At 44.9% G+C, this 26,130-nt stretch overlaps 1 protein-coding gene across 8 annotated transcripts in view; it reads right to left on the bottom strand.

Annotated features, from left to right (window-relative positions):
- Positions 1 to 13,166, bottom strand: part of LOC146035858 (muscleblind-like protein 2) — a 137,648-nt gene extending 124,482 nt beyond the window's left edge. For 3 of the 8 annotated variants that reach the window (XM_083159534.1, XM_083159537.1, XM_083159540.1), the window contains exon 1: positions 12,456 to 13,166. The gene's annotated coding sequence lies outside the window, so the exon portion shown is untranslated. The remainder of the gene's footprint in view (positions 1 to 12,455) is intronic. The other 5 variants (XM_083159536.1, XM_083159539.1, XM_083159541.1 and 2 more) reach the window with 4 other exon arrangements.
- Positions 13,167 to 26,130: the final 12,964 nt, after the last annotated feature.

The raw sequence follows: 26,130 nt of genomic DNA, 5'->3' as shown, positions 1-26,130 counted from the left end.
CGGATCCATTCCGACATTCTTTATGTCGGAGTGGATCCGACATGCCTGACAATGCAGCCAAATCTGACTGTGGTGCCAGGACTGGGTGATCGACGTCGGGAGGCAGACGGGAGGCGCTATGGCACCCTCTTTGCCGGTTGAGCTGCTGCTGCTCACTCAGCCCAGCGGCGGGACCGGGTGAGAGGCTGGGGTGGCAGTGGGAGGGAGGACGGCATTGGTAGACCTGCTGCTGCTCACCCGGCACCATCCTCACTGCCTCAATCCAATTTTTTTTTTAAAGTCGGATTGAGATTGTCAGAAATGGGGCCAAAACCTGTCGGATTTGGCAGAATTTCCCATAAAAGCAGGTGGATCCGCGGCTATTCCACCAATCCACCTGGTTTCCGACAGGTCGGAGCATTCCGACATGTTGGAAATAAACAGCCCTTATTGAATAGGTCGGAGCCCCTTCTGACCTATCCAAGTCAGAAATTTCCATCTTTCCGACAAGACGACAGTTTCGACAGCAATTCAATATACCCAATAGAAAGATTTATGTATCTGAGAAATACACCTTTTATTATGCTGCAGTCATATACATGTGTATTCTCTCCCAGTTTAGGTATGCCGGAACTATGAGCACTATATTATATTTATCACAATAGCATTCTCTGTGTTCAGTAAAACATACATTAAGCTGAACACAGCGTATTTACATATATATTACATTTATTAATAAATAGCAGCAGCTTACTCTAACCTGTCATATGTAACCATCTAGAAGTAGAATTAGTACAGTTAGTTTTTGCTGCCGCTATGACCACCTCGATATACAGAGTACAGTGTTGGCTGCTGCGGGGAAGGCAGTCAGTCACGGCAGGTTCCAATTCACAAGCGACCTCTGTGGAACTGGCTTTAGAAATGATGTCAGACACCTGCATGAGTTACTGTGACACCGTGGCCCAGAAACCCAACTCTTTAGAAGGGTGCTTTGTACTTGGAATTACAGTATAAGCCTGATAAGTACAATATACAGCCCAACGTTTTCAATATACAATCGCTGAAGATATGCAGTCACAGCTAATGTTCTACTATTCATAAATGATTTAATGTTATATTTTCTGCACCTGTAAAATACTTTTACTTTGATTTAGATGACATGCTTTAAACTTTGCTTTGAGGCTTTTCTGCCAAATTACTCTACCCCTTGCAGACTGTGACCATGCTGATAACCCTGACTGTCTGAATACTGACTGTATTGTTTCTACTGTTGGTACTTTATAATTGCCGACACCACTTCTCCAGGAAGAGAGTTCCACAGTTTGACTGCTCAGGGCGGCTGCTGGTTCACAAGCTCTGATTGGCTCACGGGAGGGGGGAGATGAGGATGGGCGGGGGGGGGGGGGGGGGGGGGAGTCAGTGGACTGGAAATCAGTCCCAGGTCCCAAAATTCCTAGTGGCAAGTGGCAGCCCTATTCAGCGATTTTCACATTGTTGTGTGGCCATGCATATGGGGCCTAGTACCAGATTCTGAAAGATCTATGGTGGCCATGTAAATAAAGGCAAGCATGAATGGAGTAGGGTGAGGGATTAAAGATAATCAGTGGTTACGTATGAGGTTAGGTATGGTGCAGTCCAGGTTTCATGTGCAATGTTTTACTCAAGCATCAGCTGTCTGTCAGAAAGGCATTAACCAGAGCACATATATACAGGTGCTAGAAGAAAAGTTAAATATGAGTTGCAGTAGTGAACTTTGCTTAATATACTGTATAAGAATGTTACCCACATCTGTGCAGAGGCGTTTGTTACCTATGGGCTGCCCGGCTGCAGGACTGCAGCCCTGGGCCCCCCCCAGGTAAAACCAGTCACTGTGCTGCGAATAAGTGAAGCCAGATGCAGTCTGTGAGACTGTACTGGCTTCCCTGTGAATGGCAGTGACTTCCTACTGTCACCCACAGTAAGGCTCATTGGGAGGGGTTCCCACCCTCCAAGCTGCCTCTTTGGCTTCTAGGCGCTGCAGCCGAAGCAGCCCATAGAACCTGGGGTATGCGCATGCACAGTACTAAGCCTGATACTGCGCATGTAGTCACGCCGGTCCCTGTCACCTGCAGTGTACAGGCACAGGGACTGTGATTTATATGGACTGCTGCCAAAGCCCTGAGACAGGAGCCGCCGCTGTATCTGTGTATCTCATTTTTTTTCCCTCTGGACTTTCATTTCTGCCCCAGAATTCAAAAGTATATGAACAGTTCAAAAGTAGGACAGATGGATATCGCTATATCACTGACCTGAAAGGATTACAATGTGTGCTAAACCATTGTGTAATGTGTCTAAAAATAAGGTGTTCCGAAAACCACTAAAAACTGGATGATGAAATATAGTCAGTTTCACAAGGACTAAAAATTAATCCGTCCATTCTGGGAAAAATCATGTGTTATACGCTCATGCATGAAGCCAATATACACTGTATACAACTAGCATGTTGCATACATGCACATACTGTATAACCAATGAATTTGGCATCAAGTTCATGTTCCTGTGCTGGGAATCTCAAGACAGGTTTAAGTAAGCCCTGCCAAGTACAGTACTGCAAGACATTTAATAGTGTGAGTAAGAGTGACTGATTCACTCTAATTACAGGATCAAATCGCAGGTTCAACATGTTGTGTAATTGACTCTTGCTTGATATGTAAACGGATACGTAACCATTACTAAACTACAATGTAACCCTGGAGAGAATCTAGAACACACCTTCCCCGTCGCCTGGTAGGAGACAAGTAACGCTAATCACCATTGCTTCCTTACGCATCCTACTGTACCAGCACAGTTCAGAACAGCTGAAAGGAACATTCTATGTTCCCAGTCATAGGGTCATTAGTGGGTGAATCAAACAGCTTCAAGGGTTCCGTCAGAACCTGACCTACTAATACTACGGGGGTTATCCGGATAGGATAACCTTGCTTATATTTGTTCACGCCCTATAGAGGTGACAGCACGGTTTTCCTCTCATAATCACCAACAATGTGCACAGCACAACTATAAAACTACCATAAAGGTCATTTAAGAAGCACAAACAAAATGGAAAGCTGTAGGTTCATTTCGTGATGCCACATGTTCATTTTATTAGGAAAATACTGTTTGCACTGGGAGACGAGGGTGTTGGCCGATTTAACCCTTTGAGTGCCAAGGACATTTGTCAAAATAGGTGTGAAAATTGCCAAGCCAACCTTTTTATTAACCGTTTGAGTACCAACATTGCTAGAAGAGATCCTCAAAATACCCGTTAACAATGCCCACGCCGCTCACAGCGACTGTTCTTTTTTTTTGGGTGCAATATTTAAACTAAAATTCAATAAACTGACTTGGCTGTATTTGTATTTATACTGAAAGAACAGTCCCTGTGAGAGACGATGGCAATTTTTTTGTATATTTTCAGAATCACTCACAGCAATGGTGGCACTCAAAGGGTTAAGGGTTTTCCTTTCTAGTTGCCAATTAGGTACATGAACTCGCCTGTTCTTCACATGGGAGGTGCAAAATAAGATTTAACATTGCAGAACAGCATTTAAATAGGATACAGGTGTGTACAAGGCAGGTGTACATGGTCTGCAAAATGTCCTGAATTGGCACACTTTGTTCTTTCCACATGCGAGTGTGTAGGAAAGCACATTACCCGATCGGCTGGAAGTTATATGTACTGATGAAGTCTAATGGAGGGAACACAAAGAGATTTCCCACACACAAGGTGCATACACACTTTACGATTTTCAGACCAATGTCGTTCATTTTGACCATTCTGAACGATATTGGTCAAAATTTCGTTCAGTGTGTATGCTACGAATGATGAAGTATAATGCGCTACCCACCAGTCGTTCATCAAGGTTGTTCGTCGACTGTGCAGGCAGCTCAATTTGGATGTCTTATAAAAAATGGTATACTTTATGGGGGGAGGGTTCTGTGGTATTGAAGTGGGGCATGCACTGTCTGTCCACGTGGTTTGTGGTTCACAAATAATCCCTACGGAGCGAGAACAAAACTAATACCTCAGACGTGCCAGAGAAGGACTGTCATCACTATAGATAGAAAAGCACACACACACACAGAAGAGCTATTTGTAGTTCGTAAAGGACACATAGAACAAAAACAAACACAAGATGGAGAAATGTAAATAATATAGTAGTGCTTTATATACACAAGTAATAATAATTAAATAAATACATAAATAAAATAAAGAATACCCACAAAGTGCTTTAAACGTGATGATTTAGAGGAGGTGTAGTCTTCCCCACCATACATCTGCTGTGCAACTACACATCCCAACATACCTTGTCACAGTTTTGCTAATAGGGAATGATAAAACTGTGGCTGAGCATTATGGGATGTGTAGTTCCACAGCAGCTGAATGGCGGCATTTTGAATAACCCTGGTCTACCATTTTCCATAACTCTCAAATCAAGATCTGCAAAAATCTGTATTGCTGGTATCTGCCACCAGAATGATTAAACTGATGGTTTTAGAGAAGAGTTCCTAGCATTTTTTAGTTTGGATACGGGGGAGTACCAGTTGGCTGTGAGGTTCTGACAGACTCTTGTGTGCTGCTATAATACAGCTTAGAAAATCTTGTATATAGGATGGCTTACCCTAAACTTGTGATCACAGTACACAGCCCTACAGGACTACAAACATATTTGGGCACTTACTCGCAGGGCAGACTGACTCGCCCTGAATTCTTTGCCTATGTCTGAATCATGTTTAAGATCCATTATATTGTCCAATTTCAATTAAGAACATACTTTGTTGAAGTGAAATCTGTTCATATGAATCATGCCTATTGTTAACAAAAAATCTAATAAAAAAAATAGGCACTTGAGACTGAAAAATAATATTATAGCTTAGTAGTTAATTAGGAGGTATGATACAGTGGATGGCATCAAGTCCTGATTTAAGGTTCCAGGTGTCCTAGGCTAATACACATGTAGCCCCCCTTGTAATGCTGCTAAACACACGTGTATGAGTGCTCAGGGACTCGCCACTCATACTGCCCATGTGCATGTAACAAAGGTTATACAACTGGCATGTAGGAACTGCTGGTGTTGGAAGGAGACTTTGGCATTAGGCTGCCTGGCTGGCACTGTAGCACAATGAACATAAAGTAATGGTTCCATCAGTAAGTTACATTGGCACAGCCATCTTTCAGTCAACTCAAGAACTTTACCCCCACAGTACATCAGGGCGGGTGATAGCTGACAAGCCCCCCAGTCCTGGAGCTGCAGCCTAATCAGCCTATTGATGAATCAGGCACTGGATGGCCTATACAAGAGACAAACATCAGCTCCACAGCACAAATCAGAATTGGTCTGAACAAGCAATCATTTCTGTTAAGGTGCTTGGGTATATTTGCGGAGGGATGAAAGTGCCTGGCAGAAGCACATTCCTCAAAATGTGTGCCTAGTTTTTGGGGCATTGCAAAACCAGATTTATTGTGCTGTGAATGGTTAAAGGGATCTTTTTTTTGATGGTGGGCGCACAACCATTTCCACGAGAGGAGAGGCTAGATGTACCCCATAATGTATGTTGGTTAATGCAAAAGTGGTCTACCAATTCACTGTGAAACAAAAGGTGCCCATACACATTGCGATAAACAGCGTGCAATGCGCTCCCACGGGCATCGCATTGCGCAGTACAAAAAGTGCTGCACATACTTTTTGTTCTGCCCACGGATCGGATCACACGCAAAAAGTAAGGGGGAGCCGATGTGATGCGATCCGCCCGATAACACGTCACATCGTACGCTGTTTATCGCAACATATATGGGCACCTTTAGAGATTACTGGAGTATTTTAAAACAACCGTTGACGTAAATTGTTTCAGGTACACAAACACACACATACACATTGCATTTAATCCTATATGTGTACTATTTCCTTCCTCCCCCAACCACTTGTTATGTTGTTTCATGTGGCGTATAGTAATTACAAGCAGTATCCTGCTAACTCTTCTTGGTGAACCATTTATATGTTGCTCCTGTTTTGGGAAAAAAAGGTGACCTGTAGATAGGGACTCACAACATCACTTGGAATCACAGCACTACATGAGGTTCAAGACTGTGAGCACGCTGGAAAGAACTAGGATACCTGTAGAATATGGGAAAATACAATCTACACCAAACAAGCTTAATAAAGGGGACAATCAGCCAATGTCAAAAGTCAAGTGTTGCTGGCGTCAAGCATGTCTTTTATTGAAGTTCTTGTTGATTGCACTGTTATTCCTCCAGGGTATAGGACAATAACATAATCACTCAGCAGTCATTCCTCTCCTTCTGGGAGTGATGTCCTGCTATGATGCTCTTCACATAAACGGCTTTATTAGATCTCACCCACCTTAGTGATTACGGGCCTGATTCTGCTTTGGCAATAAAGTCAGAGCAAGTAACTGCAAAACCACGCTGCACTGCAGGTGGGGCAGATGGCAACACGTGCAGAGAGATTTAAGGTCCACATCCACTAGGGCGATGTATAGCCGGGCATCAGGATCGCATATGATACATTGTTTGCGGACCTTTTGCATACAATGTATCATATGCTATCCCAGCAAGGGCTACGGGCTGCCATGAATATTCATGGCAGCCCGTAGGATCTGTGACTGAGATGCAAGGTGCACGGGTACACGCCTTGCATTGCAATCGCTGGAAAATGACATGCAATGTGTTACTTTACATGTGATCCATCGCAGCATAGGCGCCGATTCTGTGGGTGCTCAAGGGCCAAAGCTCCCACGAAAAACTATGAGCACCCACTGGCCCGCAACCTTCCAAGTCCCACTGCCAGGCCACCTGCTGATCCACGTCCGTTGCACCCACACTGCCGAACCTGCCACCTGAGACATGCGACTGGCGCATGTGCAGCCGCACATACAAGACGATGCCAGGCACCATCGCAAAGCCGCCGCTCGGGTGAGCAACAACCGCCAGGCCGAGTGCAGCATGCGTGCTGCCCAATGTGTGCTCTCCCCGTAGTCACACCGCCCTCCCCCGTGCAGCATGTGTGCCCACAGTGGGAGGCAAGCACACCACCATGTGCCATGGATAGTGTGCAGCACAAGCCACCACTCACTGTTTTCACACCAGGGCCACCCCCCCTCCCCAAATGACATGCCCCCCTCACAAGGCCACACCTCCCCAAGCACCCCCCAGAATAAAAAAAAGCAGCACCCCTGCATCGCAGCATTGCGTCGGAATTGCATAAAAAGGTGGCCTTATCACACTAGTGGATGGTGGCTTTAGATTTCATGGGGGGTGAGACCAAACCATTTGTGTGGGCTACATGCAAAAGCAGCCAGCATTTACCTTGCTTGTAAAAAAACGTGTACCGGTTATCAACATGTTCCTTTAACAAAATGGAGATCTGAATTGCTATTTCTGCAGTCTCCCCAGTCTCATCCCTTTCCCTTGTCAGACATGGAGAATTGTAATCTGTCCAGTCACTGCTCCAAATTATTGACATAATGGCCTATGACTCCTGTCAGCTTTTCCCATCAGACAGGGTGAAGCTGCTGACTGTTCTAGAGCTGTGATGCAGCATCCTCTGCAATCCTGCCCTGTCACTCAGGTAAAGAGCATTTCTGCCGTGGCTGTGTGGCCAGATGTAGTTTGTCCATATTTATGGAAGCCGCTGTCAGGAGAATTGATGGCAAGTGTGGTTGAAGCTTACCACTTTATGTGAAATTCAGTCATCATAACAGGAAGTAAGCATGCATATAGAACTAGCTTCAGAACACAAAGGAGTTTGGAATAAAACTGAAAATATAATGAAGAGAAAATAGGAAAACGGTGCAGAGGAACAAAGCTCAATATTTTTGTTTTGTTTTTAGAAAGATGAACACAATATAATATTTACACTAAAAGATACAATTGTATTTATTTTCAATATGAAATGGCATACCTCCCAACTGTTCCGCATACCGCGGGAACGTCCCGGTTTTTGGGGACATTCCCACGTCCCTCCCGCAGCCAGCAGTGTCCCGTGGGGGGGGGGGGGCAGTTAGGAGCCCCCCTCTGTCACCAGGTGAATAGACGCTGTGTGCATGCGCACAGCATCTTCTCCCGCAAGCAGCTTACAGAGCTGCTAGCCATGCCCCAACAGCGTCGGAAAATGGGGACGTGGCCTCATGAAATGACATAATTTATAGGCCATGCCACCTAATTTTGACGCACAAGGATGGTGCTTGTTACTGTTTAGATGTATTGTTTAGTATTTGGCAGGTGTCTGGTGCAAAATCTATGAAAGAATGTGCCTCATTCAGACCTGATCCCTAGGCTGCGTATACTCGCAGCCTAGCGAACAGGTTAGCACCGCCCTGCCAAACGCCCCCCTCCCGCATCTCCTGGTTATCATGCAAGGGGATGTGTACAAGAACACATTCCCTTGCATACGGCTGAAGGGGAAAGAAATCGCCTGATGGTCGCCGACCACTGGAAATAAAAGTCAGTCTAAACTGACTTAAATGTCCACCGCTGGTCACCGAAAACGGGGAACGTCCAGCGTTTTAATGGGGACGCCCATAAACACTGGGTGTTCCTCTGGAGTAATCAGGGGAAAGTAGGCAGTATGTATGTGGTCAGCAATAAAAACAATTTGTAATGGTTTACAGTGTTGACAATTATTACGCAGGCGGCATTATGCTGGGGCTGAGGCAAATGAAAACAGTTAAGGCATTTTAGCTTTAAACTTGATAGTCTACAAATCATACCACTCTCCGATCAGGAGACTGTTCACTTTGTTGAAACAATTTTGCTGCAAACTGTAATACCGTTACCCCCTAGTGCTGCAGGTGCAATATAAAATACTGAAGTGCAATGGGGCGGTAAAATAACAAAAAAAGACTTGTTTAAGAGTTATTGAGGGAAATTTACTAAGATGTGTATTCTACTTCACATGTGATGTTGCTATGGGCAACCAATCAGAAGCTACTTCTTATTTATTTAGCACCCTCTAGAAGATACTAGACAGGATCTGATTGGTTGCCCATAGCAACATCACATGTGAAGTAGAATCCACTTGCAACAATAGATGCTTGGCCTTGTGCTCATCGGAACCACTGGCTAGGCAGGAAACGTGACTCGTACAGAAATACGTTCGGAATTCTGTATTCTGATTCTTCAGAACATTCCGACTACTCACTAATGGGTCCGGCTGCATACACAGCAGTTAGTGGTAACATTACGGGCAAAGAATTACCAGCTAGTCCTGGTTGCCAGGGACGATAGCGGATTGCAAACAGTTGTCCTTGGAACTTATTTGTTGTAGACCTTGACAACGTGCCCTTTTCATACTGTAAAATCATCGTCATTTCTCAGTAGACATTCTTCTGCGTTATTTTAGTGTAATGTAATAATTATAGAATTGAAATAAATGTTTTGCTGTGTGGAAATGTTGAGGAGGGTGCATATGTAAATGTAACCACTTGCTGCAGTTTTCCCGAATATTACATACAAATGTATTATCTATCACATTTACAGAAAGTCGATCACCCATTTTGCATAATGTACTCATGCCCATTGTTGTATTTTAGAAGCTGTAAGAACAACACCAAATAGCTGTGCATTTTACACAATAGGGTAGAGAATGTTTGGAGAGAGATAAAGGGCCTGATTCACAGGTGTTAGCTAGTCATTTTCCAACACCTGACAGATACTAAGCGCCTTATTCTAGTTCACTCTTTCTACAAACATCCTTCTTAGATGGACAAAACCATGTGCACTGCAGGGGGGCAGATGTAACTTGTGCAGAGAGAATTCGATTTGGGTGAGTTATTTTGTTTCTGTGCAGGGTAAATACTGGCTGCTTTATTTTTACACTGCAATATAGATCTCACTTTGAAGTAAAACCCCACCCAAATCTAATTCTCTCTTCACAAGTAACATCTGCCCCACCTGCAGTGCACATGGTTTTGTCCATCTAAGAAGGATTTTGTCAGAAAGAGTGAACTAGAATAAGGCCCTAAGTGGTTAGTATATTACCTCTCTCTGAGCTTAGATAAGTTTCCTGTGTGTGTGAAAGTGCAAATAGGAAGAAACTCTACACAGAGAAAAAGTGTTTTTTTTTTTTAACAACACTGCTTCGGGTGACTTGCAAAAGGACAACACACATACTGACAGCTTTCAGATTTCCATGATCAGGGAAGGATAGAGGAGTGTGTACAAAAAACACTGCAGTAGCATCTTAGGAGGAGTCTCAAACATGGTAACTTTCAAGCTGAGACTTGATGTTTCCAGGCAGAGAGCTGCATCTTTATTTAGAGTCTAAGAAATTGGGATATGTGGATCCAATACAAGAAGCTTTCGCCAATGGTAATCGGTTAATTTGCTGTCATTTGTTAGTGCAGGGCAGTATAGACATACAGAGCGGGGTTCTGAAGAAGCGTTAGCAAGTCATGCCACATGTGTTACTGACAGGCGCCCTTACTGACAAAGAATGGGAAGGTTTCTGAATCTGATCATATGCTAACTCTAACAAAATGATAATAACTGCTTACCAGTATATTTAACGTTCCCCTGCATTACGTATTAAGTTAAAGAGAGCTGGCAATAAATGCAGACAATCAGACATGCTATAGACGGTGCCCCTATGCTATTCAATGGTGTGGAAAAAGAGGTGTGGCTTTTTAAATTAAATATAACAAAGATATTACATATAATTTAGCATGTATTAGGTATAGACTGTAAAAGCAATAACTTTACTCAGAACATATGCAGTTCTTTATCAGGTATATCATATATTAATATTCAAAGAATTAAAGTAGAATGAGTTTAATCACGCTGGGCTGGTGAATGCACTACAACCTGCATGCTATAAACACTGAAGAAGAATTGTAAAGACAAGCAGAATCATTATAACCACCAATACAAATGTAGTAATGCAAAAAAAAAAGCACTAGATAAAGAATAAAGGTCACTTGCTAAACTGGGCACAAGCCTAGAATGATTCAGCAAAGAAGAGGACACCGTTTCGGTTTTAAAAATGATGTTTTGGGCAATTACAAAAAAAAATAAAAAGTAAAAAAAACTGAGCAATTCACAATATCTTTACCATGAATGTATTATTGGCACTGCAAACTCTTATAAGTGCTGGACAGCCATATTCATGCCTGCACGTGTGGCTAAATAAATCCCCACTCTGGATTGAAAACGGTTCAAGCATTTATTAAGGATTTCTCAATCTATTCTGTTTTAGCTAAAACTAAACCGCAATAACAAACGTTATGGAAAATTGAGAAGTGGAGGCCTCTGCCCCATATAATCTACATATTAAGTGACGTGTAGTTTGCTTCTACAGAGATCTATTTAAGTATTATGTGTCCTTGGAACAAGAAAAAAACAACAGCACTTTTAACCTAAATAACCTCTGAGACATTGAAGCAGCTGAGACAGCTTTATATAATATGCCATAAGAAAGCACATGGTAAATGGCGATGCTCTAGGTACTTATCTAATGATGTGAAGATGAGTTAACGACTTATTAAAAAAACAAATGTGACTGTCAGTGATATGATTCCTCCACACCTGCAGAGGTCTGCAGCAGCCAGGCCCTCTGCAATACCCAGCAGAGGACTAATGAGCTAAAGGGTTAAATCAATGCAAGCTTCACCTTAGCTATGATCGCCTTCTTTGTTTCCAGGCAGACTACAGTGCAGATGTGACTCCGACCCCACTGCACATGCACGCTGAAACTATGCAGGCAATTCAGCAGGAAAAAAATAGCTCCCAAAAGTGATCAGTTACGCACTTTCTGCAGATCATTCTAAAGTCACATCAGCACTAATATTGCACAATATATCCCATAATGCTTCCTATGGTAACATCTGCCAGGTAAACTATTGAAAGAGTTAATAAGTTTAAAAACAGCGTCAGAATGGACACATTTCATATTAAGTGTGTGTGATAAATGATATCGGTCGAATTAAATCAGATGAACGCAGCTCATATTAACAAGATAGAATGGTTGGGTCTGACTTAGCAAATACCGCAGTGCATCAGGGGTCATATTGCACAAGAAATATGATTTCAGTGCTGAAAAACAATGATAAAAATGTGAGACTACGGTCCAAAATCTGCCCGTAAAGCAGCCCCTACACTCGCTTTTTATTTCTTGCTGTGTACTGTAAATATTAAACTGAAAATCAAATACCACGAAGGCTGATCACACAGAAACGGCGCTAATAAAACAGTTTGCAGACCAGCAGCAACCTAGTGCCACTGTACAGCAGGACTAGAAGGCAGATCAGCCACTCTCCAAATCCTGCAGAGAGATCCCTGCAGAACATGTCCAGATACGCAGGCACCATGTCCCTGCACTTGCCCCACGCTGCACAGCTAAAGGAACCTCTGCAATATATCTGAGGCACCTCCGCGCTGCAGTGATGCTTTTCCTTCAGGAGCTGGCATCGTGCTTTCTGTACAAAACGGGGGACCTGCTTACCTTCCGCTTATATGCTGATCCAGCGACCCCAGAAGATCCAATCCTCAGCTGCAGAATGCCATATGGAAAAAGCAGAAGCAGCATTAAGCGAGACAGACAGAGTGCTGGGTGAGGCTTTAGCATGGGTGTATAATGAATGCCGCCATTTTAAAGCCTGGCTCTTGAAATCACTAGGCATAACGAAATTAAAGCACGCCCCACGTACATAACTTCATTGCTGGGACGTGCATCTGGGATGAAACTATGCAGCTGTGGGGTGTGAAATGTCAGCCAGGCAGACAGAAAATCTCATCCGTCCGCAGCAATCGGAGGAGAACGTGCATGCTGCCTTACAGGGGGGACTGCGGATCGTTTTCACTATTGAATAGTTAAAGGCGTGCTGCGTTGTGTTTGTGCTAACTCACTTTGCTGCAGCTGAATCTGTACGCTCCTATTCTGAAGCGATTTCCTGTCTCCCTCTTCCCTGCTGACTTGGTACATTCCGCAAAACAGAGCACCTAATGGCCTTTGGGATCTGTGTCGTATTCTGTAGCTCAGGCTGGCTGCTGCCATAGCAACATAGCTAAAACCTACACTAGATCTGCACAATAAATCCACCGGTACAATAAGTGGTGGCTGAAACCAATTAGTGCAAGCGAATGCACTAGTTAATGTGGAAGCTGCAGGCTGCACGTGCTATATGGAAAATGACTGGGAATAAATGACACAAGCACTTCCCCTGGTGCACATGAGCAGCATATGTCAGGCTATCTGCAAGATGCATCGCACACAGTAGAAGTAGCAATGTTGCCAAAATGGCCTCTTACCCTTGCCGTGCTGGAAGGGGTACACAATCATGCTGTGTCACCTTGTCCTCGCATTACCCGCCAGCTGAATAAATACATTGGACAAACTGTATGACCTTTAATAGAACATAGTTACTAATGCCCGACATGGAGGGAACATTAACTCCCGCAGTGTCAGAACACTGTGCAACATTGATGAGGAGACAGTGAACGCTAAAGCAAATTAGCAATAAATCTAAACTTTTACCAGCCCTGAAATCTAAGCTGCAGTAAGTGCACTAGTTAATAATGTAAGACAAAAAAAGGTTAGTTTTAAGATTTTTCTGAATTTCATTTCAAATAGTCCACTCACAATACAAATACGGTATATTATTTGCTGTAAAATGGGTTTTGCACATATAAATATTTTAAAACACCCCCAACTAAAACCAATGCATTTTAAAGCAGTGTTCTGCTTACAACTAACTGAGCCCCCTGCTGGTCAGCCTCTGTAATAACTGCTGAGCGCCCAAGGATCCGATACATCGCTAGAGATAATAATCCGCTCTCTTATGGAAAGCCGCAACACCTTTTCAATGGGTATGGGTTATAGTATCGACTCAATTAGGTCGACATGCATTGGGTCAACCACTGAAGGTCGACACCTGAAATAGGTCGACATGGGTAACGCCAACGGGGTCCGAAGGTCAACACAAGCATTCGGTTTTCAATGTGGTCGACAGTCAAAAGATCATGGGCCTTATTCTGGTTGGTGCGGCCGGGCCGTACGCGTACGTTCCGGGGTTTTTCATGATCTGCGCATGCGTACAATCGCCAATGCGCAGGCGCGAACACTCCACAATGCTTACGGACGGGTCTCTCCGTGCGAAAAAACCTGTACGCGAGAGTACGGGCATTGGGGGCGGCATAGGGGCGTGTTGAGGGGAGCGGCCAAAATAATGAGGGAAAATGGGCGTAAACATGGGCGTACACGGGGGTGTGCACCAAAAATGAACGGTGCTACTACCGCACGATCGCCTAAAGCACCGTTCATTTCGGACACAAAACAGGCGGCCGCCAACCGCCACCTCAGACCACCCCTACAGATACCGCATGCCAGCGTGCGCCTGGGTTTGCTAATTTACGCTGATTACTACTCAAACACATACACCTGAATGTAATAAGCAATGCTGCAGTCTATTAAGTCCAAACCATGATTTCACTACCTGCAAGCCACACACAGCACTCAAACACATTGGAAGCTTATCTTTCTATACTTCTCGACATTTAAAGGTTTGTTTAATTTAAGGTAAGAATCTTTTTAAGACCTGCTTATTTATGCTAAGATAGGTATTTGTTAAACAGTTATACACATTCACTACGTGCTTTCATAGACTTTACACAGTAGCACACTCAATCTACACAAGTCGACATGTGTCAACGTGTTCACTCTAATACAAACATTGGTTTTGTATTTATGATACAATAACATAAACCACATCTAACACCTACAAAGTATGTTTCAGCAATGTTTTAAGCCCATGCCCACTATTTTGCACACAATCTTTGTATAGTACCCAAAATACAGAACTGTACCACTATCTGATCTGCTATGAATTGGATTTTACTACACTCTGGATGTAAGATGCCACCAATCACATTATTGCACTCACATCTCTCTAACAAAGGATTCCTACATCTGCTTATGACACTGTAAAATCATATATATTTAAAAAGTTATACATGTTTGTTCACAAGCAATTTTCTCATGTTTGGCCGATTCACACATCTTTTTTTAGGGAGGACACATATGCATTCCTACACAAATGTACCTTTTGACCCTTGTTTGTCTGCCTCACCCACTCCATGAGGAAAGCATTGTTCTGGACCTGCTTTTACCTACTACTGTAGGAGCTACCTCACCTGCACACAAACTGCTTTCTCACCTATTAAGTTGCTCTGCACATGTGCTGACACAAACTAATTAGCAGGGAAAAGTTGGATAGGAACATGGGAATGGCCATGGAGAGGGTTACACATGGGAAACTTCTACCACACTTCAACAAATGTTCAAAAATACCCTGGTAAGTAAGTACACATAAATGTAGTATTTGTTTCACACAAGAAATTACACATACAACAATTTTGTTTTAATTGGTAAAATAAATTTATTTGCTGTTCAGCATCACAGCTTATTTGACACTTTAATGTCATAAATCAAATAAACAAATAAAAAAGACACAAAAATAAAAAAAGAGCCAGAACAAGAGGTTGCATATCTCCAAACATGTGTTACCCTGCAAATGCAATGATGAAAGAAATGGGGACACCAGAATACGTACTGCAACAAACAGGGTGAATACTAAGCAAGATACACACCACCAAAAATTTATCCTGCATTTGTAGAGGTCAAAATAAGAACTTTAATGCCCATGGCACGAAAATGGATCGATGGCCAACTCAGGAAGTGGATGTCCAGTGCAAATTAAAACATTTGGGGTCCAACCACAGAGGAAGTGAACCAGGTCTCATTATTTGGGCCGTTTTTTCCCCTTTTTAGATGGGGCCTTGGGGACAGGGGCCTTTGGCTCAGATGGCTTGCGGCGTCTTCCCCTAGTGGACACAGGAGGGTCAGCAGAGGTGGAAGGTTGGGGAGCAGCTTGGGGTGGGCCAGCAGATGGGGGATTGTCCCTTAGGGACCTGGCGGTGGTCAGCAGCTCCGCAAGAATTTCATTCTGGCGGCTGAGGTGTTGGCCAATGCTTTGCATGCCAGCCGCCAGAGTGTCATTCATGCTGTTGAAGGCCTCACACTGCTGCCTGTTTGTGGCCTTCCAATCCGCCAGAAATTCCCCAACCTGCTGCTGACGGACCGCAGCATCCACCCCTTGCTTCTCGATCCTCTCCAGCATCACCATCACGCTGGCATCCCATGTCTCCTGTGGCTGGGGGTGTCGTCTTGGTGGAGGCTGGACCACTTGCTCCACCTGTGGCTCTGCAGAGGAAGATGCTGCCGGTTCATCCTGGGTTTCTGCTTCTTCTAGGATAATAATTGAAAACAATGTCACCATCACATACGCACAAAAAAATATCTTTCAAAATACAATGCATTACTGTGACTTACCATCAAAAGCAGCAGCAAAGACCTCCGCCGGGAGCTCACTATCCATATTGGATATCCCCCTGACCTCGGCCACATCAATGACATCCAAGGCGTCCTGCTCCAGGGGGGTATACTCCAAATTATCTGGCATAGGCCCCCTCCCGGTGGACATGCTGTGGTTGTACCGGTCAGTCATCTTCCTCTTCAGTGTCGTTTTGAAGTCTGTCCACCTACAAGTTTAAAAATACAAATATCACCATGAGATATGTGCACCACTGTGCTACGTGACATTTCCTAGTGTGGGTGATCTTATGTTTTTTAGCCATATGTGTCCCACACACACATTAATGTCTCCATTAGGAGGCATTTCAGTGTCTCATCTCATTCATTAGGCCACTAAATGCACATACATAGATCACTATGCAGAAATGACATCATCCATGGCCAAATTATGCACCTCCACCTGTTGTGAAACTACACATTCCACCATAGCTTGACAGTGTGGTTATTATGGAGTAATTTAACTATGGGATGGCATACTGGGATGTGTAGTTTCTCACCAGCTACATGTGCACAGTTTGGTCATTCTTGTTTCAGTAGCATCATATGGAACATGTTACAACAACTCTTTCAAAAACACACTTTCTCTTGTCCCATCACATACTTCACATGAGCAGAACTGTGCCCATAACCTCACATCACACCAATGGTGCATGTTTCATATATAAATGTGGGTTATTAGACATGGTTGTGTTCACATGTGACATTGAAGTGTAGCACTATCTACAAACACACCTTTCTATTATTCTCAAAACATACATGTAACATATGTACACACATATGACATTATCAGGGGGACAAACACACTTGCCTTTTCTTCACCGCTAGCCAATCTCTGACCACTGGTGACACCTGGTTCACTTCCTCTGTGATCTTGTCCCAAAGGTTTCTCCTTGCACTGGCACCCGGCTTCCTGGTTGGCAATTCTATCCATTCGCGTGCCCTGGGCACTAAAATTCGCAATTCTGCCTCTACAAATGCAGGGTTTCTCTTTTTGGTGGTGGTATCCTGCTCAGTCCTCACCCTAGATGTTGCAGCTCGTTTTCTGGTGGCCCCAGTTCTCTCACCATGCACCTGCTGGGTCACACCTGTTTGGAGAGATGCAACCTCTTGTTCTGGCTGGTTGCTTGGCCCTTGTGGAGCTGGTGCAGTTTGAACAGGGCCTGTTAGTGAGGGGCCCGCTTGGTCTTGCAGGCTACTTCTCTCTTGGGCCCTCCTTCTCCGCTCCTGTTCCCTCTTCTGCAAAACTTCAAGCAGGGATTCTGCTGTAGCTCTCTGTAGAGCGTCCTCAGCTGCGGAATCCTCTGAGCTAGACATGTTTGCAGCAATTCTGGCCTGCATCTGACTGAATATTTATATGGTAATCTCCCGCCATGAACAAGGGGGCGTATATTTTTCCCCGCATTGTAGTTGCTAATTTACGCCGATATTTCCCGCCGATAATTCCCGCTTAAATTACGCAGGTCTCAACGCACCTGATCAATCACCTGTATATGCACATACACAGGTTGTGGAGCATTGTGTACTACATCGTGAAATGTGTTCACCTGTCATTCCAATGATGAGTGTTGTCAGCTGGTATCTGTTGGAGTTCGTGTATGCTTTCTGAGTCACATTTCAAAACATCACGTTATAATGCTTTCCTTACATATGTAATGAGTATGAAATTGTCATACGCCAACATGTTGCATTGTGCCTTTTTTATCAGCGTATTTATTAGTAGACGGTTGCGTGTATTATTTTCCGCACACTGTATATACAGTACGTCTCTCCATGGAAATCGGTGTATTGTGCCCTTTTATCAGCGTATTTATTAGTAGACGGTTGCGTGTATTCTTTTCCGCACACTGTATATACAGTTCCTCTCTATACATTGAATGCATGCTGTTGGTTATGGTGTGTGTATATCGGAACGGTCCGCGTAAGTTTCTATTCGCATCCAGTTTGTTAATGTAAGAAGGATTAATAAAGTTAATACTAAACAAACAATTTTTTACACCAATCAGCAAGCACCAAAAGTGATATATGTACCTGCAATTAATAACTGCGCCATTGCCACTATGACTTCAACCAGGGCTAGCGCGTTTTCGACCCAGGAGCTGGTGGCCTTGGTTGAGGTCATGGACCGTCGGCTGGGGCCCAGGGGCCCATATGTGTCCAACATGGACAAGCGGCGGGCGTATAATGCTGCCCGCCGCCTAATATACACCCGGACCGGCGTCCGCAGAAGCCTGGCCCAAGTCGAGCGGCGCTGGTCTGACCTGCGCCGGCGCCAGCCAGTCATGCTGAGTTCCATTCGCCGCCATATTGCCCGATGTAAGTTTTTATTAACTAGTATGTCTGCGTGTTTTTTCAAATGATTTCTGTACTTTTTATAAATATGTTCCAGAGTATGTGGGTGTATATGGGTGTATAGGGGGTGTATATGGGGTGTATATGGGGTGTATAGGGGGTGTATAGGGTGTGTATAGGGGGTGTATAGGGGGTGTATATGGGTGTAAAGGGGGTGTATAGGGGGTGTATATGGGGTGTATAGGGGGTGTATATGGGGTGTATAGGGGGGGGTTAAGTAGTTGCTCAGTTTTTGGGTGTAGCATATCAATTAGTTTGCATGATAAATGTCTGAAATATAACAGCAATGATAATTTGGAAGGTTATGAGCATGACTAATGTGAATTTTTCTTTCCCCCTTTTTTATGAAACCCAATCTTCGATTTCTATGCCATCAACATGAACATTTCAGCACGGGCAAGGGCACGCATAGAAGCCCGGGAGCAGGCAGCCCGGGACCAGCCAGCCCAGGAGCAGCCAGACGAGGAGGAGGAAGAGGAGGAGGAAGAGGAAGAGGAGGAGACAATGGGTCCAGCTGGGGCCCACCAAATTTCGACATCCCCTTCCACCAGCCACTCCCCTACCCCCACCCCCTCCCCAACCCCCACCCCCTCCCCAACCCCCACCCACACCCCTACCCCCACCCACACCCCCTCCCCCACCCACACCCCTACCCCCACCCCCTCCCCAACCCCCTCCCCAACCCCCACCCCCTCCCCAACCCCCACCCACACCCCTACCCCCACCCACACCCCTACCCCCTCCCCAACCCCCACCCCCTCCCCAACCCCCACCCCCTCCCCACCCCATTTCCAAACCCCCTACACCTCTCCACCACCCACCCCCAAACCTCTCCAATCCCCACTCCAACCCACTACCAGTATCCCAAGTCCTATCCCATCCCCCTTGCTCCTGACCCCCCAAACCACCGCACACCCAACCAGCGGCGAGCAGGATGGCTCAACTAGCCGTAAGTAAATAATGTGTCTAATGTTTACCTACACATTTCTACACATAAACAATCACAACAACCACATATGTGTATCCAACATCAACATTAGTTGCAACATATCACTGCAGGGCGACCATGAGGTGTGGCCTGTCCTTCTCCAGGAACAAGGGTCCCCTTGGTGGTTTTTTGGAGTGTGGCCATGGCTCACCCCTTGAATAATTGACATAACAGTACATCCAATGAGATATCCGACATTAGTGGTGTTGTAGTTATGTGGGTCCAGGTGTTGGGTAACTCCACTTCCCAGCATGATGTGCAACATTAATTTATAGATTGTTTTGTTTATAGTGTGTGAGGCCATGCGGATGCATGCTTTACAAACATAGCTTTAGGCCTATAATTTGTACAGCAATGTCCTAAATTTAAAATATTAAGGAGTGCTTAAGCCGCAACAATGTCATAACCCTTAAATAGCACAGCCTAATTGTGAGGTTAGAGGTGAGTCCCCCAAAACAAAACTACCAATTGGGATACAGAAAACATTCATCCAAGAAGGAGTAATTTAATTAATGTTATTTACTATGTACAGTATGTGTGTAGTTTTTAGTACTGTGTTTACATCAGACCCATCTTCAATGTAGTTAAAAAATGTATGTCGCCTTGACACATAACTCACAACTTCTTATTATGTACAAATACAACAAACATTTGTGTATATTATATATATATATTTTTTTATCCCTTCACTACAGACACTGAACAGCACCAGGAGGAGGTGGACAACATTTTGCGGGAGATATTCCTGACGTTATTTTATTTGAATATTCTTTTTTTACGTTTGGAGGCCCTCATTTAATTTATTTTTATTCCCCCCCCCCCTCCCCTTATTATGTTTGTACTAAATAAAAGTTTTTGTTGAGTTAGAAGTTGGCTGTGTTTTTAATCATAAATATGTTATAGGGTTTGTAAGGGTAGGTACATACAGATGTGTAATGTTAGTTATATTTGTAATTTGAGGTGAGGGGTAACGATTGCTGTGTGAATGTGTTTGTTTTTGAGTTAAATAACACATAGTGAAAATGCATGAATGTTCGATTAAAACATCACACATAACATCAGGGTAGGTATACATGGTAAAAAAATCAGATCAAACTAATTAGGGACATAATTTAGTACATACACACAAACACCAACATAAATTTATTTACAAGTAAAAGCAATGTGGGGACACATAGATAGTGATTAAAATGCCACATTAGAACATAACAAATATACATGTAATGAGGGTTAAAATGTTGTTTTATTAGGGTCTTTATTAAGGTAGACAATTGAGTTAATAGAAAACAATAATTGAATAACAATTAGAATAATTAATTAATTGTCAGAATTGTAGTTGAAAGGCAAGATTTGCAGGTCCATATATGTGAAGGGTATGCCAGCGTGCACGGACGTACGCTCACTCTCACGAGCGGTGACATAAGCTGAGTTTTCTATTGAAAACAATATGGACCCGTCCGTGCAAGCTGGCGTACGCTCAGATAGCCGCAAGAAGTCGGTGGGAAGACGGACGAGAGACGTCCGTAAACGGTGCCGTACGCTCTGTTGTACGCCAGTTGTCGGAGTGTAAGGGCTGGTCCGTCCGTGTACGTTGGCGTACGCTCAATTGTACGCCACTCCCCTTCAACGTTGTTTCTGGCCGTACGTATGCGGCTGAGTTGTGGGTGGACTTAACCCCAACGGCCGCGTACGGAGAGCGTACGTTAATAGTGAACGTACGCACGTTTGGCCGCTCCGATCAGAATAACCTCCAGTGTAATGCACATTATACCACACACCTTAATACCAATTACACATATTGGGGCACATGTATCAACCAGCGTTAAGTGCAAAAATGCACTTAATGCTGGTTAACTGGGGGGGATTACGTTTATCCTAATGTATTACTAGCGCACCTAACGTGCGCTAGTGACAGCCCGCCGAGTTACGCTCGGCGGGGCTGTCCCTGCAATCCCCCCCAGGGATTAAGGGCCGGGGCGATGTATTAACAGCCTTCAAGGCGTTAATTCGCCCCGGCCGCTTCGCCAGCTCAGGGCTAGCGTTGTCCTATCCCCCACTATGGGGACAACGCTAGCCCTGCGTCTGGCTTGGGCTGCGCTGGAGATCTCGTGGTTTTAACAAGATCTTGCGCATGCCCAGAAAGCCGGCCAGGGGGGGGGGGGCGAGTGCGCATGTGCGGGGCGGCGAGGGAGACGATAAGGAGAGCCGTTCACACTGGGGATAACGGCTCTCCTTATCAGCTGGGATGGGGTTAATACATCTGCCTATAACGTTTGCCCGCTTCTCCACGTTATGCTGGCGAAGCGGGAATCGTTATTCGCCAAACGTTATAGGCAGATTAATACATCTGCCCCTATGTCACACTGTAATACCCATTACAGAATATGCCCCACCTCGTAATAGCTCACCCCTATGTCATTAGCATTATTATAACAATTTGGAAAAACAGACACTGCCCATCTCTTCAATTCCCTCCAAACAACCCCCCTCCCCCTTTTCTTTGTGGAGACCTCTGTGCCAAAATAATTAACCTTATTTCCCTGTACACTTGTTGTCTCCTCTGGTCTCTGGGAATCTCCTCCCAGTGTCCCATCTCAAATACACTGACAGCGCTGTGGTGTCACTGAGGATTAGAGATGCAAGAAGCCATGCATATCTACGGTAAATAGCTGCCTGGCCCCTTCTCAGGTAGCAGTTTGCAGGGAACTCTACAACATAATTCTTGTTCTGGAGGCCAGTGTGACACTAATGAGGGGGCTGGGTTGGAAATGGCCCCATAGTCCATATATTCTAGTGGGGCACAGAGACCACAGCCTGTAATAAATAAATAGTTCTGTCGGTCTCCTACACCAGCACACAGTGGGAATAAAGGAAGCAGTGGACCATGCAGGTCCACAGCGCATGCAGGAAGCACAAAGAATCAGCATGCCTGCAATCATATAGTTTACCTGCAGGGCAGGATACAGATGGAAGACGCTGTCAGGCTACACTTCCTGCTTCTGGCATCAAGATCAACAAGGTGCAGAGAGGCAGACTTTGGCGGCACTTGCTCTTTCAAGCCGCTGCTGGGTCTGCGGACCCTTTGATATGCCACTGTAGGTGGCTCTTTTGACGGGGTTTATAGCCTCTGAAGGATGAGACAATTAAAAGCCCGGTCAAGTATCCATTCACAAGGAGCGGGGAAATGCTGGGACTGAGTAGATTGCTCCCATTCCGGAGGTTCGTAGCCTCTGATGGAGAGACAGCAATGAGCCCAGCATAGTACCTTAACTTTGGGATGCGAGAAACACAGGGACTGTGTAGAATGCTCTTCTTTGGGGGCCGTGCACCTTAAGGAAGTCAATGGAAAAGCCCAGTGGAGTATCCATTCTCATGTCAGGGGTTGGAAAGCGGAGAAACACTTGGTCGGACGCTGACTGGCCGGGTGCTTAGAGCCCGAGGTGTAGTGTGCCTCTGGGGAAACTCGGAGGTGCCTTAAACGTAAACTGGTATCCTGCACCAGCACCTTTTGGCATGAGCACTCTCCCTTTAAGTATGCACACTCTGTCCTTGCCCTGGGCCTTTTGGCTGGGGCAGGATAATTTTTCACCCCCACCCCGACCTTTTGGCTGGGGTCCTATTATTTATTTCTCTTCAATATCTTTTCTCACGTTTGTCACTTTTCACGTTTTCCATTTTATTGTAGTGTGTTTTTGATGGGTTGGTTGGTAAGACCCTTATGGGCTGCGATTCTCCCCACGTACCAAGGCTCTCTCCTTTTGGGGAGAGCCGAGGTTCCTTGATCCCCAGGGTAGACCTGGGGAAGTTGGGGCAACCCCGAGATGCAAGACGGAGGGAAACCCACCAAGGGTTCCTCCAAGCTTCAGCAAGGAGGACCCACTGATCCTCAGTTTCCCCTCTTGGGCCTTTTGGTTGAGAGGGGTTAGTGGAGTAACAGGGCCCTACTCCTTTGGGAGAGGGTCCACAAGTTCGTACTACCCCCTTTGCACTTATTTCATGTACTGGGTGATTGGAGTACCAACTCAGGCTCCAAGTTAAAAAAAAAAAAAACGTAAAGTACATTAAGAGTAAAACCTCTATATATGTACATTAATTCCACAGTATACAAACATTCTAAAATAGGCAATGCAACGCATATAATACAGGTATAATGGAAATTAGAATACACAGAGGATGGTGTAATGGTTAGCATTACTGCCTCACAGCACTGAGGTCATGGGTTCGATTCCCACCATGGCCCTAACTGCTGAGTTTGTATATTCTCCCTGTGCTTGCGTGGGTTTCCTTCAGGTACTCCGGTTTCCCCCCACAATCCAAAAATATACTGGTACAGACACCCTGCACAAGAATGGGGTGCATGCACGTCTCTGCAATGGACGTGCAAGCACGTGAGATGCTCGCACGTCCATGTCCCGTCCGCCAGACCGCCATCCGCCAGAAACCTACAGATGGTGCTCTGACGGCAGCACTGACAGCGACCCCATCTGTGGGTTAATTGGTTTCCAACAAAATAAAGCCAAGAGTCAATGTAGGTGTGTGTACATGTGGTAGGGAATATAGATTGTAAGCTCCACTGGGGCAGGGACTGATGTAAATGTTCAAAATATTCTATGTAAAGTGCTGCAGAATATTTGTGGTCTAAAAAAATTAACTGTTAATAAATAAATCTAATATTATGATCTTCTTTCACATTAGAATTTTTCAGTGCATACAGTACATTGAAAAAGGACATCGTCCAAAGGCTTAACTACCATAGGTGCAGGGACTGCAGCTGCTATGGGGCCCAGAGCTGAGATGGGGCCAACTTCCCTGTCAAAGTATCATGTGCTATATTAATTTTTCACCATTGGGTGGTACAAAGAGGCTATAAAAAACCTTTGCTATGATTATTATTTTTATTATAATTTTATTTATAAGGCGCCACAAGTGTTTCGCAGCGCCGTACAAAGGAACAATACAGGGAGACAAAGCTTGGCATAACATTGAATAAATAACAAGAATACAGTACAAATAAAGAGCGCACAGTTCAATACACATTACAGCTTGGATATAAGTAGTGAGGACTCAATCAACATACAACTAGAGGATAGAAGCCAATGATGGAGAGGAGTATGCGGACAAAGATGGTCACTGAGTGTTGGAGTATAGAAGAGCTGTGAGTGACATGTGAAGAGAAGAGGGCTTTGACAACAGGAGGGAAGAGGGCCCTACTCGGAGGAGCTTACAGGGGAGACTGACAGATTACAAGAGGTGCAAGCAAGTGGGTGGTGGTAAGATAGCAGGATGTAAACAGGCAAGGGGTCGGAGAACCATCTGGTTTATGCAGTGGAAGGGTATGCTTTGATGAATAGGTGAGTTTTCAGTGCCCGTTTGAAGCTTTGCAAGGTCGGAGAGAGTCTAATGGAGCGAGGGAGTGCGTTCCACTGAAGGGGTGCAGCACGGGCAAATATCCCGATGATGCCTGCAAATATCTAGTTACGCCACTGGCACGGTCTCACACAGGGCCGACCCTAGCCTAATCCATGTGGATTTTGTGGGTGGAGCTAAAATGTGGGTGGAGTATAATATTAGTACCAACTCACATTACACCACACAGTAGTGCCAATTGTACACATTGTGCCAGCTAGAGCCGGGTGTGGTATGACACACCGACAGTCGGGATTCCGACAGTCATTTCTCTGACGTCGGAATCCCGACTGCACAGCGGGGGGAGCGCAATGAAGGCCCTTGCGGGCTCGCTGTGCTCGCCACCTATTTTATTCTCCCTCTATTCGGGTCATGGACCCCCACGAGGGAGCAGTCGGGATTCCGACGTCGGAGTAATGACTGTCGGAATCCCGACTGTCGGGGAGCCGTCCGACACCCCTCGAGCCCATTAGTTACATTGCGCCAGGTAGAGTCCCTTAGACACACTGAGCCAGGATTTTGTACACCGTAATGCCCTTTACACATAGCCAGATTAACGGGGGGATGCAGGGGGTACTGTAACCTGGGCCCCCTCTTTCAAGCCCCCCCCCGGCCAGAGCACAGTGATATCACTAGCTCTCCTGATTTCTATACCAGTCCAGATAGAGAGCACTTGTCCCTCCTGAAATTGACAATGTTGTGAGGTAGGCACAACCTAATATACTCCCTTTTAAGTGCCCCAAGCCCCTGCAAACATTAATCTGGCCCTGCAATTACACATTGTGCCATACACAATAATGCTCATTACACTTTATGCCACAAACAGTAATGCCCATTACACATTATTCCACACACTGGGATGCCCTTTACACATTATACCACACACCGTGAAGTCAATCACACAATGTGCCACACCGTAATACCCATTACACATTATGCCACACACCCTGATGCCCATTTCATCATGATGACCATTTCATATCATACCACACACCATAATGCAAA

This window comes from Crinia signifera, chromosome 9, assembly GCF_055691185.1.
Source record: "Crinia signifera chromosome 9, ASM5569118v1, whole genome shotgun sequence".
Lineage (NCBI taxonomy): Eukaryota > Metazoa > Chordata > Amphibia > Anura > Myobatrachidae > Crinia > Crinia signifera.
This window is presented reverse-complemented; position numbering and strand designations above follow the sequence as displayed.